This window comes from Callorhinus ursinus, unplaced genomic scaffold (genome assembly GCF_003265705.2).
Source record: "Callorhinus ursinus isolate GAN/ISIS: 27379988/994484 unplaced genomic scaffold, GSC_fseal_2.0 scaffold39, whole genome shotgun sequence".
Lineage (NCBI taxonomy): Eukaryota > Metazoa > Chordata > Mammalia > Carnivora > Otariidae > Callorhinus > Callorhinus ursinus.
The window spans coordinates 18893781-18905952 of record NW_027397101.1 but is presented as its reverse complement, the minus strand read 5'-3'; the positions used below and the strand labels follow the sequence as shown (position 1 = coordinate 18905952).

Here is a 12172-nt window from a genome sequence, read left to right as displayed (position 1 = left end):
TTCGCTGCAAAGTTTCACACGATAGCCTGGGTCATGGGAAGACTTTATTTCTTTGTTTTCTGTTCAAAATTAAAAAAAAAAAAGGCCACCATCCAAAAACTGTATCGTTCTGGCTGTATTAATCACTTCGTCAAAGTGTCTGCTGTCTCAGAGTAGGTTCTGCAACCAGTCATAAAATGTAGGGGCCCCTCTGCACAGCCCCACTGACTTCACGGGGCTGGAAGCAGCTCGACTCCGACCTGCGGAGAGGAGGCTGTGCAGGAATCGCTGTCAGCGCCGAGGGTCGCGGAGGAGGCGACGGTGTGCGTGGCGGGCCGTGCCGGCTCGTCCCCGCTCCTCTGCGCCGGCCGCGGCTGCCTGCCCGCCCGCCTGCCTCCGTGCTTGCCCCTGCGCTCCCGCCGGCGCCGGCGCCGGCTTGGCTCCCGCACACTCGCCGGCCCGCCCGCCCGGCTGCCCGGCCGCCCGGCCGCCCGCTCGCCCGCTCGCCCGCTGGCCGGCGCACTCACACTCGGGCGCAGCGGCGGCGTCCTCCCCAAAGCCGCTGCTCTGTCCGGGCCGCGCTGCAGGCGGCTGGGTGTGCTGGCTCTGCCGGGAAAGACGACGTGTTAGTGCGAGGCCGGCGGCAACTGATAATTAATCACTGGAGCCGGCTGCTTGTACCATGCGCTTGGTGATACGCGCCCTGCACGCCCGGCTCCTCTTGCACAATTGCTGGCTCTGCGGCTCCGAGGGGGAGCGAGGGTGAGAGGAAGCGAAGGGAAACAACCCAGAAACTTTCATCTTGGACTGTGCTCAAGCGAGGGAGGGAAGTTCCCTGGTGCCTCCCTCCTAGACACGTCTTGCTGTTCAAAAGCCTACACCAAACCCACACAAAGCAAGAGTTAGCATGATAGTATCATCCACACAGCACGAAAGTATTACTGACAAATACAGTTGGATTTTAAGTAGATGGCAGTTGTTAAGAAATTGGTTCTGTTCCACTCATTGGAAAACAGATTTGCAATTGCTTTCTTTTTCTAAAACCTGTTTTGCGTGTAAGAGTTCATGAGAATTAAATACTTTATTGAGTTAATTAGATTTTTTAAAGTATTGGTAATGAAGGAAAGAAAACAATTTGGTAGGCTATAAACTACCAGAAGTTTAGAGGTACATCTGCAAAAGCCAGTGCACAGAGCCAGGCTGTGTCATGCCCTTCTACATAGGATAAATGCATTTGAATAAGGTGTATTTTGACATATCCTGTAGAGGGACCCTGATTACTGCTGATACAGTAAGCTGGGATTTAAATGCAATCAACATAAACCCAATAAGCAACTCTTTATGAGCTATTTCCCATTCTTGCAAGTTAAAAAGTTCATTTCCTCCCAGAGATACTCCTTGTCATCGTAGAGTGCTTTGAGGGGTGTGTTTCTGAGGCACATCCCTGCCTGGGTGGCTCTCTCCGTGCTTGTAACACAGGGTGTGCACTCACTGTAGGACCAAGCAACTTGTGCCGCACTTTAAAAATTAGTGTCACGTTTAGGGTTTTCCTTGAGTTAGGGAAGGTCGTGTGTGTGTGTGTGTGTGTGTGTAGGGAAAATTTGTTTAGGTCTCCCTCTAGCTAGAAAAGAGTTAATAAAACCAGATAGAGATAATGATCAATTGATAAATGGCTATTGAACCACATAGATGGTGTTAGATTGCTTCTTTGGCACTAGCCCATTTCCAAGTAGATTTGAATCTAAGGAGACTCTAAGTCATGGAAAACATTATAGCTAAAAAACAAATAAAAGTAAATGATATAAATGATTGATCAGAATTAGGAAAATAATTTGAAATCGCTCAGAGAAACTTGTGCAACTAAGCTAGTATGATGTCTTTGATCCAGTTGTTTGACTTTGTGGATATATAAAGATCTATTTTGTCTCTACCTGTGTACATGCATGTGTCTTAGCATCAGTCGACTTATATGAAAAGAGTAGAAATATAGGGAGGTAATTTATGCATAATGGGTGCTATATAAAATTACATAGTATTATGCCATTTATTAAACAGAGAAGTAAAATGGAGAAAATCACAATTTTAAAAAGTGTTGTGGTTTAACTATATATTTTTTATTTTTTGGTTTTAATGTAGTTATTGGCTCCCCCCCCCCTTTTTTTTCCTGTCATGGTTACTAAATGTTTACCTCCTGTGCATTTCTGGAAAGCGTGTAAAGAGTGTATGAGTGTATTTTTTTTTCTCCTTCAGGATGACATTTTAGTTTGTATAATTTTGTGTAAACTTAAATTCAGACTGTGTAAATCTAAAAATATATATGCTGTACGTGTTATTAAAATATGTTTATTTTCTTTACCTATAGTTCATCAGCAGTGCTGATTCAGTGTGTGTGTGTGTGTGTGTGTGTGTGTGTGTGTGTGTGTGTGTCCGTGCGTGCACGCAGGAAGGACACTTCTTGAAATGATTTTCTTGAAGCCAACAGTTTCAAGGAATACTAGTTTCAGTATACACATTAAAGCCAGCTTTTGTTTTACTACAGGTAAAAGTTTGTCCAGTTTAATCAAACAGGCAGAATTCTGTATAAAGAGGTTTTTCTGTGTTATGATTATTTTAATTTCTAAGAAAAAATTGATTCAACTCTTGAATATAATTGCTTGGGTCTATTTTTTTATTTCAAAGTTTTCTGTAATAATATAAAAATGTAAGATTTACCAGATCATTTCTTTAAATACTAGAAAAGACTGACTAGCAGGTTTCAAAACTGAGTTACAGAGAATTAACTACCACTATTACTTAACTACAGCAAAACTTATAGCAGTATCTCATGAATACTGAAATTTAATAATCTACATTTGTATCTTCTACAGGTAAATTAGGAAGTAGGGATATAAAACTCTTTGTCTTTTGTATGAGCAAAGTTGGATCTGCTTATATGTAAATCTGTCAGTCTGTCTAATAATAACAAAAAGACATCACAAACTGAAGCCAGTTTAGATTTGATAGAATTAAGTATTTGTCCCTTACATTCAAGATATGATAATTTTACCACATTTTCTTGCCTTTCTACATCTTTCCCATGTTTAAGTAAGATTTTTCAAAAAGGATGATTTTTTTTTTCCCATACAGACAAATATTTGATAACCTTAAAGGGCATGACTCTTGACTTCTGTAAAGGAAGTTCTTTTTTGAGTTACTTTGATCAGTGACAGGTCGAGAATGACCAGAAACCCTTTGCTCATCTTCTGTGTTAATCTCCTAGAGTCTAGAACATTATTTTGCCCATTTTAACCTCATTAAGTATTGTTAAAAGCAGAAAATAAGGCCAGCTTTTGGAACTTGTTTTTCTTTTTTCCTAATCAGGTTTTAAAAAGTGATTTTTCTATTTTTGTAAATATTTTGTGCATTTGAGGCAATATCAAATAAAATTCTTTGTAGCTACTTCAAGGGATGCAATAGTCTAATATATTTTGAAATCTTTTCAGACATGAAACCGTAACAGGTAAATGGTTCCAGCCCATGTTTTACACATTATTAGAGGCATTTACCTTTTATTATTGGTGAGGTATATTTAACCTGTTTCAAATAAAATGTAGATCCCTTAATAAGGTCTCTTTTCAGACACAAGTGAAATACTAAGTTAGAATTATAAATGACTCTGTGCATCATTATGTAGTAATTTAGGATTCACCCAATGATGTAACAAAATTAACAACATAATTTCATTGTGAAACTGTGTCTTATTAAAGAACAACTGTCTGACATTCTCTTACAGTTGCTTTATTTAACTTCATGCAAATATTATTAGTAGTGACATTTTTCTATTGTGCATTAGATTCTCTCATTAGCATGATGTGTTAGTTATCACCAGAGAAATCATTTCTTAGGTAGGTGAGGGGCAAACCAAGAAAGCTAAAAATTAAATCAACGATTTACATTAATACTAGAGCATCTGCTCACCAGAGATATGACAGAGTAAAGCAAACTTTCTTTCTAATATAAAATCTAGCCCATTTCAGAGAAATGATAAATAAAATATATTGTAAGAAATATATAATAACATTGCTGGAGTCCATTTAAAAGCATGTTTGATATGAATTTTTCTCCCAGTACTCTTTTAGTTCTTTCTTTTCATATAGGCAAACACAGTTTCAGTTTGTTGAATTTATATTTTAAAGTGGAAATGGTGGTTTTGTCTGACTTCCTACCTCCCCCCCCAAATAATTTAAATGTTTATTCACTCACAGTTTAAAAGGCACATATACAGTTTTATAATCTCATAAGTCAGATGCCTAATTGTATACTGTGGTTTGATTCTTCTTTATTGTCTGTACATTTGTATTCTAAACTCTATCCCACTCATGTAGACATCCCTTTCAACATGGGATGTATATTCTTATTTAATCAGAGCCCTGAGTAAAGCAGTTGATAGTTAATGGTCTTTGAAAATGACTTTCACTGCCAGGCATCATCCATCCCTAGGTTTCTGCACTTTTCCCTCCCTTTTTACTCCCCTTCTTACAGTTGGTGTGTTTTGGTAATCACGTCTTAAATTGACCAAACTTATGGTCTTGATGTGAAAATATTTACATTAGGAAGCATGTAATTTCAGCCTGTTGAATTACTAGGCTGCTACCTCCCTTTAAGTTCCCTTCTCTGATTTGAGTGATAATATGTTTTATTTTGAAGTTTTAACTGTAGACATATATTCAGATACAATTCTTAACATCCATTCTGATGATGTAACACTAAAATAGGACTATTTGAGTAATTGTTAAATTACAAACTGTAGTATAGACAGGTGCTTGTGTGTTGGCCTGTACTTTATAAGTCTGTATAACATGCAGACTTCACTTAACAGATACTGTTGAATTTGTAATGCAGTGGGAAAGTAGTGCTCCCCTATACGTGGTATTTATGTACATACTAATGCAAGCAAAGCATGCACAAACATTTTCTCAGATGGGTATATGGTATATGTTAAAAACCTGTACACTAATTTCAAGTTTATTTTCAACACAATACATTAAGTGAATTTGAACATAGTAGGTGATCATTTTGAAATTGTTTGTCTCTTATTTCTGTCAGCTGCAAACTGGTACTCTGTGTGTAATTGTTAATGTCTTGTGCTAAGGTGAGTCAAGCAACCACAGTTGAAAAACAAATCCCTAAAGGTGCAGATACCTTATCTATAATTGTAGGTATTTTTTATAATTATATTTATGAGTGTATCTTAACATTCAGTGATAAATCCAATTATTCATGCATGCCTTTATGGAAATCTGATTAATGTAGTGACAGTACAGATTTGGGCTGCCACAGCAGCACATCCTCCCACTCCTGTGTCAGGGTTAAGAGCCGCGGCAAATCCTCCCTAACTAATTAGATGCTGAGTAAGGCATCTCTGAGAAGTTGGGGCAAAAGTGAATGGGTCACAGCCAAAGCAGGATTGCAAGGACTCCAGTGATAGTGAAAGCATTCAAGTTTGCCAGGTCGTTGTGACACAGGGAGCTGATTCCAAAGGAACAGACCGTTACAGATAGGGAGCTCGCGTCATCCCCTTCAATGAAAAACAAAAATTCTAGTGCTTCTCTCTTCCCACCTTATGTGCATTACACGTATTTAAAGACATTTACAGTGGGCATCCACCCATATCAATCCGCAAAGGTTTTGAGAAGATTTTCCTTATAAACATGAATAGCTAATGACTCTGTACAGCTGAAGAGGTATTTTCTCAACTTGGGACTCTTGATTAGAATAGATATATCAAAAGGAATTCAAGAAGAAACTAGAATTTGCTTTAGCTGGTGTCCATAATTTGAATCCCAGTGTTTTAATCCATCTAAGAATTAACTCCTCTTTTCCCACAGAATATTGTCAGGGAATTTTGTGGGGTAGTAAGGAGAACAGAGTGAATTGTGGGATGACCTTTTCAGTGAGAAATTTTGTCTGGGCCTCCCTGCTTGTTATTGTCCAAAGAACATGGAATATAATGGTTCCAAGATTTTCTTTCACATGAGATGTAGAGCCTGGTTTGTTATATGCATAGAATGAATTCTTCACCACGTGAAAATCCTCTCGTACCTCTGTACCTTTCATAGTTATGTTTTTGCCGCTACATAACCAGCCTTCTTTAGGCCTTGGTCAGAAGATTGTTTGGGGATTGTAGGAAATGATTGATCTCACCTCTGTCTGCCAAAGCTGATGCCATTTTTATTTCCCGAAAAGCAGCTGGCTTCCACATTTTGCTTGGTGATCTTCATCCACTGAAGGATGGGGGCGAGGGGGGAGAAAAGGAGTCAAAGACCCTTTCAAGGAACTTTGACATCTATTTTTAAGCTTTTGAGAAATAAAGGAAAAGAGGTATAATTCAGGAATAACAGCCTTCCTATCCGGACATACAAGCAAAACACTGTGTGAAAGAGAAGACTTTTTCTTACAAGGTAAACTAGTAAAGAAGCAAGAAGAATAAGTTGGAAAAAAACATTCTGAGCAACTCAAGCTCTAAGAAAATTTTAATATGCAGATGACATCCCAAAAATGGTGCCTGGGGCTGTGACATCTATGGTACCTACATCTCACTGAGCATGCCTGTACTGCCTTCTCCCTCCCTGGGTTTAAAAGAAAGTTTAGAGAATAGGAAAAATAAAAGTGTTGATTCTTTTTCAATTTCTGCATTCCCCATAGGAAGCCCAGCAAATTTCATGGTATACATTCCAACCCTAAGGTGAAAATTTATTTTATGACTGGAGTTCATTTGGATGAGGACTGTGTGCAGTGTCATTCCGTTCCAACACTCCATGTAGCGTTTCATGCCACAGCGTCAGAGATGAGAAGAGACCGAGCGCTGTATCATTTCTTCCTCACAAGAGTCTTCCTTAATGGGGATGCTTGTGGAACAACAACGCATTACTCAAACTGGCTAGCTTAGAAATCAGATTCTCAGCTTATTAATCATCATTCCAATTAAAAAAAAAGAATTGATCCTTTAACGGTGAAATAATATCCTTTTGTTTTTCTTTAATTAAGCCCATCAGTTTTTCATTTCTCCCTGTTAAGAAAATGAAAATAATCTTGAACAGTAGGAAGTTATTCATTGAAACACTGATTCTCTTGAGCATATCTGACATCTTATTTACTCAGTATTTTTGGACTGCAGTGTTGTTACTTTGCCTACTGTCTTTAGGGTTTGTGTGTTGTTGAGGGGGAAGGGTTGATTTAAGTCTCATTTCTATTTGGTTGGAAGCAATTTACTTAATGACCTAAATACATGGTGAGTCTGTTCTTTCTTCCCATTTCCGTTTCCCGTAGACCTAGTTTCTTTCTCACTTTATTCTCCTTTCACGTCATCTCTCTTTTTATGAATTTCTCCTTACTTTCACTGGCTCTTTTTACCCTAATATAAAGAAATGAAATGCTCTGAATATGACTTTTTGGTCAATACATCATTCTGGCAGAGGTACGGGAGAAGAGGTGCCACCCTCAGATGTGGTCCTCAGTGTGTAAGTGCTGACAGGAAGACTGTCCTGAGTTTTGCTATGTAAGGGTTCTGTAAGTAAGGGCATGATAAAAACGTGTAACCAGGGGCCCAGGCTTATCGTTCAGAGGTGCTGAAAGGCAGCTCAATTTGATCCTTCGCCTGTGTGAGAAAGTACTTAGCTGAAAAGAGATTTTGCTTTTCTGTTTTTCTTTTTTAAAAAAAGTTATTCTTGGATTTATCATTTTGTACAGTTAGACTTACATTGTACAAGAGAGCATTTCCTTAGAAGGAGGAAAACATGTAAAGTTTTCCTTCAGTAGATGGAAGGTGTGACTCTTTGAGACAAACTGCAGTTAGTAAGAGTTAACTGAAACATTTTAAAAAGGAATTAAAATGATGGCAGGACTAATATTAATGGATGACATTATGAAATTGAAATTGAAAACATGCGGTATACTTAACACAATGAGGATTCACTGCTGTTTTGTTTTTAATAAATTTTAACTCATTGTCTTACATGGCAGAGAGATTGTTAGAATCGACAAGATTAAAAAATATTCTATATAGGAAAAACATAGCCTCACTATTATACCTGCTGTGCTTTTGTGTGACTGACATGAATTTTTCAACTTTATTAAGGTATCTTTAAGTGGCTATTTGTGCTCTAAACAGTTCTTCAGGACCAATATTTGATGATCAGAGAGCTTGAACTGGGGGGTTTGAAAAGAAGAAATTTTAGGATAATGAATATTTTACACACCAAAAATAATTACTTTCAGTTGGCTTAACATAATAACAAAACCAATATTAAAATGAGAACCTCCATTAGCAGGGTTTTAATAATGTTTGTTTTCTCTTCTTTTAAAATTTAAGCAAGAAAGATTTCGTTGACTTAAATCATTAGGATGGCTCTTTGGGGCACCTGATCAGGCACAGGTAAAGAGAACTGCCCACTACCGTGCCCTCTGCTGGTGCTATACAGCACTGGCCATGACTGGGAGGCCACTTGCGAGAGGTGGGAGAAAAATTATACAATGAGCATATTCATGAAAGTGTCCCTTGAGTGAGAATGCCTGCAAACATTCTCTTTGTTGACCTCATGTCAAAACCTAACTCAAGGCAGCTAGGTTATCTGCTACCTTATCTAATACTGCTTTTCTTTTATTCTTTCTTTTTTTAGGTATAAAATTAGAGTACCAGAAAGAATCAAAATCAAGGCCTTCTCTAGATTTTGTGGAGAGACTTACTATGTTGCTATGGAACATACTAAAGATTCAGATTGTCACATGGCAGTGCATTTATATGGGGTGCATAGACATGCAGAAAGTGTACACCTGTCCTTTGGTTGGTTGTGGGAATTAAGGGATTTATTTCTAGGTCTTTTGAGGATTTGTTCATGGTTGCCTCAAATGCAATGAGTGTGTGGATGGCTCCCCGCTTAGAAGGGATCCCCCATTTTAGGAAGCTCACTGTAATGATTCCTTACACTTAGTAGCTTTTCTGTTCCTTGAGCATAGCTTTTTGGTGAAGCTCAGTGTCATTCGTTTGGAAATAGCTTGATTGGATTCTTATTTTGTGAATTGCCATTTTCAATTGGTGACAAACTATAGTTCTCCTCATACAAGTTAAAACTAAGCTGGGATGGAGATACCAAGGTGAGAGTCTTTGACTCAAACTTCAAATGTCTCATCATTTCCCTTCCAAGCCACTTTTTGTTTGTTTGTTTTCTTGAGCAACTCTGGGACTGAATAAATCTTAAAATATGTTACCAATTCTATTATCTACTAAATAGAGCTCATTGTGGGAAAGAAGTTTTCCATTTTTACTTTATTTTTGACATTTATCATAAATTTAAGTGGGAGAGGGTAGAGGTAGAAGTCCAACATCTGGGAGAGTTTGTTTCAGTGGCCAGCCTGGAAGCCTGAACCCTGGCTTCATACAGGTGAGACATGTTACGGGAATAAAGGCCTTGTGCATTAAATGAGCCCCGCCTGCCTGTCAGCTTGGTTTTTCATGCACCATTGTTGTTCAAATAAGAAAAAGAGAGTGTTCACAGCCTGTGGTGAGATTAGAGTAATGAAAATGAAGTGTTAATCTGTTGATAGCAAGCACATCTCATATCCTGCATCCTGGGCCACATTCATGCGTGTATAATATATTCCAGGTTTTCTCATGGTCACAGAAGCTTGGATGTTCACTATATTAAAAAGACCCTTTTGGTAAAAGTGAGAAGTTGGTTATTTTAACTTGTGCAAACAGTTATTTTTATTAATTTCTCAATAAACCAACCAGTCAAACCTGCCTTCTGAGTGTTCTGATAACCTACCGTTCTTTTCTTTTCTTTTTTTTTTTAAGATTTTATTTATTTATTTGACAGAGAGATAGGGAGAGAGCACAAGTAGGCAGAGAGGCATGCAGAGAGACAGGGAGAAGGAGGCTCCCCGCTGAGCAGGGAGCCCGATGCGGGACTCGATCCCAGGACTCTGGGGTCATGACCTGAGCCGAAGGCAGCCGCTTAACCAACTGAGCCACCCAGGTGCCCCAACATACTGTTCTTTTAGATGCCAGTATTCCTGTGCTTTGGTCGTCGTCGTCTTTATTTTTTTTAACAAATGCAGAATGCTTACGTGAGGGATGCCTGGGTGGCTCAGTCGCTAGGCGGCTGCCTTCAGCTCAGGTCATGATCCCAGGGTCCTGGGATCGAGCCCCGCATCGGGCTCCCTGCTCGGTGGGAAGCCCGTTTCTCCCTCTCCCACTCCCCCTGCTTGTGTTCCCTCTCTCTCTGTGTCTCTCTCTGTCACATAAATAAATAAAATCTTTAAAAAAAAATGCTTACGTGAGCCTCAACATCAGCCTATTTTGAGATACTTTTTTATAGAAAGAAGGAAGGAGTTAAGTGAGCATAGTACCTTAATCTCCATAGAACACAGGTTAAATAATATTAAACATTCATTATCTCATACTTTATTTTTCATCTTAAAACGATGAAGTGAAAACAAAATAAGAAAATCAGGAGTCTTCTAGAACTGCTTTATGTATTTACAGCTGCCTTGAGGAGACCAGTTTAAAGCTTTCCTCATCATGGGTGGAAATTAACTGTTTTTTCATAAAATTCCCTTTCTAAAATATTATAGCTGACCAATCAACATGAATGTAATGAATTATACTTTACCTCGTGTTCTTGTTTTAGTTTTTTGCCGTCTTTTTGTTTGTTTTAAATTTTATTATTTTTCTGAGTAGGCTCCATGCCCAGTGTGGGGCTTGAACTCATGACCCTGAGGTCAAGAGTTGCATGCTCTACCGACTGAGCCAGCCAGGCACTCCTGTTTTTTTGTCATTTTACGATTGAGAGGTTTTAATTTTTTTCTAAAGCTAATATGTTTAATAAAGAGAGTAAGTTTAGTCTTAGATTATACCAGGATGTTTTAAAGAAAATAATGTGAACATTTGTATGCATGCTGTCCCATAGTATCATCTCTTTAAGAAGTACCCTAAGAGATGGTTTCAAAAGAAGTATAAAAGGAGTGGGGAGTGGTATATTAATAATTGAGCTCCAGGTGTCTGCTTCTAATTGCTAAAATTTCAAACATAATGGATATTAAGGAAAAATGCTTCCCATAAGGAATATATCGTATTGTTGTTCAGGTATCAGGCCTAACACTATATTTATGGAGCTGATACTTTGGTATTTTCTCTTTTCCTATTTCAACTGGGAGTTAAGGAATGTAGTACGATCATTATGATTTTGTGAACTGTTTACTTAAAGTCGTTCAAGTTGTTAAGAATCAAGAGAATTTGGGGATTAAAGTCCGATTTGACATAAATTTGGCATATATTCAGGGTTACTTTGTAAAGGTGAAAATGGAAGAAGAATGCTTCTCTCTTAGGAAGGAAACACCTAACTAAAAAATACTCTTTCAAGAAAGAGGGCAAATGAGGAAATATAATTTCAAAACACTATACTAAAGTTGGTATAAATTTTACTCTTTTTAAAAATGAAGTTGTATTATGACTGGTCGTAGCGTATTTAGTACATTTCTGTACTGTCCAGTACATCAGAGATAGCCTGTTAATATAGTTGAAGTGAAAAGGTACTTTTCTTCCCTCTGCCAAAATAAGGTGCTCCTAATTTGTAAAATCCACTAATAGGTAGAAATACTGTGTTGCTGTGATTGATTGGAAATTGTGAAATATAAAATATTTTCTCTTTGTACTTCATTTCAGTTAAGAAAGGCAATAGGAATGCATGGTGACTTTGTCATAAACATCTGCTTTTAGGTAATAATCATTTCTAAAGAAATATGCCATGACTTTGTGGGTCATTTGAAACTACAGTAATGTGTGTTTAGTTTAAATATATAAATGTCATACTGTGGCATATGTGTAGAGCCAGTAAAGGATGAGTATTTGCTATAATATTCATGCATCCTACATGTTGACTTTTTAAAAATTTACCTTGAAGATATATTCTATTTTCATATTAGGGTCAATTTTCATTTAAGTACATGATCATTCTAGAAAGGAAGTGCAGAAGTGTTAACATGTGAAGGAACAAAATGGATATGTAGATCTGGGCAATTGTTTCACATGAACATCTTTTCTGGGCTGGAGGGAAGGATGTGGTTGATTGAAAACCAGTATAAATGTTTGTCAGACTACTCTCTATATAAGACGAGATCATCAGTTCTGGATTTGCTTTTTAAAGTATTTTAGTCA

General features: G+C 37.8%; 1 protein-coding gene across 7 annotated transcripts in view; it reads left to right on the top strand.

Moving 5' to 3' along the window:
- The window catches only part of BNC2 (basonuclin zinc finger protein 2), a 421054-nt gene that overhangs the window by 133665 nt on the left and 275217 nt on the right, over window positions 1–12172 (top strand). The window lies entirely within an intron of this gene.